The 2,981-nt window shown below is 44.2% G+C and overlaps 1 non-coding gene across 1 annotated transcript; it reads left to right on the forward strand.

Annotated features, from left to right (window-relative positions):
• Window positions 1–490: 490 nt before the first annotated feature.
• TRNAA-UGC lies at window positions 491–562 on the forward strand. Its single transcript has one exon. It is a non-coding gene; the product is annotated as a tRNA-Ala (tRNA).
• The last annotated feature ends 2,419 nt before the right edge of the window (window positions 563–2,981 follow it).

The following is a 2,981-nucleotide window of genomic DNA, read 5'->3' on the forward strand; positions in this document are numbered from 1 at the left end:
AAAAGGGGGGGAATGACATAAGCGTGTTTGATGTTCTGCTTTACACACACACACACAAAGGCGTGAAAGGAAACCCACTGGCTGCAGAGACAAAGAGAAATGAATCTGCTCTCTTCTCTGGCTGACCAGGTGGAAAATGTGTACACTCTGCTTCTCCAGAGCTTCTTCTCAGCTCATCTGCTTTGACTTTGAATCTAGCAGAAGGACACTGCCCCGGCCACCATCTTAATCTATTGTCTTGATAATGAAAACCCATCATTTGCAACAACGGCCTTGTAACTTTTCCAGCGACTGTGCTTAAAATAAAAACAAAAATGGTGAGCTGCGTTTTCCCTGACGTAGGTGCCCAGAGCAGCTTACCCGGTATTTCTTTATTTTTCATTATTCAAGAGTGTTCTATCCCACCCATCTCCCATCTGGAGCTCAGAGCAGCTGACAATCAATAGATAAACAGTAATAGTAGTAGTAGTAATAAAGCCATAAGAGGTGAGAGGGTGTGGCTTAGTGGTAGAGCTCCTGCTTTGCATGTAGAAGGTCCCAGGTTCAATCCCTGGCATCTTTATTTCAGGCAGAGAGAAAACCCTGTCTGAAATCCTGTACTGTAAGGTAAGTGTAGATATTGCTGAGCTACGCAGATGGGTCAATGGTCTGACTCAGTAGAAGGCAGCTTCTTATTTTCCTAACAGCAACAATGCAAATGCAAAAGAAGAAAAAAAATTGGTCAACCCACAACTAAAAGAAGTTTATACAAATGTCTGGTCAGTATAAAAATATCTCCCTCCATCTTCACTGCCCAGACACATAAGCAAACAGCTGAATTTTCAAAGTGCTGTACTTAATAAATCCCACAACAGTTTAACTAAACTGTAGCAGTAGAGCAAAAAATAAAATAAAAGAATGTGCAACAACTACGACAGAATAATCAGCTAAGAGCAGTGAAAATACAACAAATAAAACAGGAGAAGCTGCAGCATCAACATGCCTCTTTATAGAATAAAAATGGAAGAATGTCATCATGCAACCCCTATTGGAGGATTTGTTGTGCCTCATCACAATCCTGGATTGGCATGAAGTCAAGTTGAAACAGGGGAGCAATAGTGAAGGCAGGTTGTACAACAACAGTGGTCATGGCATGGGAGCAAGAAAGAAGAGACATTGAGAGGGGGGAAGTGGCTGATTTAAATAATGGCAGAGGTTTGAATAAAGCTGACGTGGAAACATACAGAGGTCCTTATATGAATATAGGAGGGCTGAGCCAAAATTGGGCTTCAAAATTCTCCACTCTATTTTCAGGCAGTTAAATTGTGTGTGTTGAGGGGGCGGAGAAAACTTTGCTATGCATAGACTGAAAGAAAAGTGTTGGGGATAGGTGAGATGCTTTGGGAGGGTTTGGTTCACATTTTAATGCCAAAGCGTGTTCTCCCATTGAAGAGAGCACGGGTTGCAGAAGGGTTAAAGGAGCAGCTCCAAGTTATTGGGAGGGGGTTTTGGGCTGGCCACAGCTAGGATTGGTTGAGGCAAGTTGCTGGGGAGTTTAGCATGTTGCTAGTTGTTTGATTGACAGTTCTTGCCTTTAAAACCTGAGTTTGTGAAACTTTGGTTTCACTTTTGCGGTGTGCAACGGATCTCCCGCCCGCCCTCCCTACTTTTGGGAACGGCGCTTTGCTGCTTGACCTTGCTATGCCTGTCACGGGGTTGTCTGCTTTGGAGCGGGAGCCCGGTAGGAATTTGTCCGGTGGCTGATTGGCTTTTGTCACTGGTTTTGCCTACTGCGTAGCAAATCGTCACAACTTGTAAGGTTGGCGGTTAGGCATTGGTTATAAATTTGCTTGCACTAGGGGTCAGGATAGGCTGGGCCTGCCCCTAGTAACGCTGCTTCAGGGGTATGGTTAGGCTGGGCCCACCTCTGAATGCGCGGGGCAGGGGTAGGAAATTGGATGGGCCTACCCCTGAAATAAGGGTATTCTGTTAAAAGAATCCAGGGACTCTTCCTGCTTTTGTCTATACCCACCTCAAGTGGTGGGAGGCTTGGGCCAAGCGGAGTCCTAGGGAGCATTTGGGGGAGAAGCCTGGGTCGTTGCCCGACTCCGCTTCTTCCTTAGGTGTTTACCCTTTCTGACTTCGCCCTCAAAGCGAATGTCAGCTGTCCCATGGCTGGGGGGACAGTAGTCGGAACCAATGCCTATGCAACCACTCACATTGGCTGTATTTAAATAAAGTTGTGGCCAAAATTATGCCAAAAACCCAAACCAAAATTAATGTGTCATGACTGAATTATTGGGGGGAGCTGGGACGGTAACCTCGACATGCAACCTACCTAAACTACGCTTCTCAAAACCAATATGCAAAATGAAGCACAGCTATTCCTCAAAATCCACACCTCTCCCAAATTTATGGTGCAGTGAAAAAATGCATACAGAAGGCATACAGGCACAGAAAAATGGCCTGTATTAGTGAAAATATTGTGCAAAATTCATTATCTTCTGGAAAATAATTTGCGAGATGTATATAAACACATGCACTATTTCATGTGGCCTCCACCCCCCCCCCCCACAATTTAAAAAAAATCTGATGTAGAATAAAGGAGAATTGAATTTAAGACAGGGAAAAGGGAGAACTGGAGAGAAACCAAAATTGAGAGATTCAGCTAGTGTTACTACAGGATGATGTATGAAGGAAGCAATGGGCTAAGAACGGAGGAGTGGAAGGAGTTAGGAGTCAGGCCTATTCTTTCCTTCAACAATATTAAGTACAGAAGAAGAGGCTGCTGAATCAAGCCAATAGCCCATCTAGCCCAACCAAACATTAGAACACTATTAAACAATATTAAAACTGAATCCACAGCTGCGGCTGAAGTTCTCCACCCTATTTTCAGATGGTGAAATTGTGGGAGTGTGGGGATGGGGCAGTAGTACTGAATATTCTCTGAATAGGGGTGACATTTTTTTTTATTGGCTCCCCAAAAGAGGAGTTCAAAAGCA

This window comes from Lacerta agilis, chromosome 8, assembly GCF_009819535.1.
Source record: "Lacerta agilis isolate rLacAgi1 chromosome 8, rLacAgi1.pri, whole genome shotgun sequence".
NCBI classification, from domain to species: Eukaryota; Metazoa; Chordata; class Lepidosauria; order Squamata; family Lacertidae; genus Lacerta; species Lacerta agilis.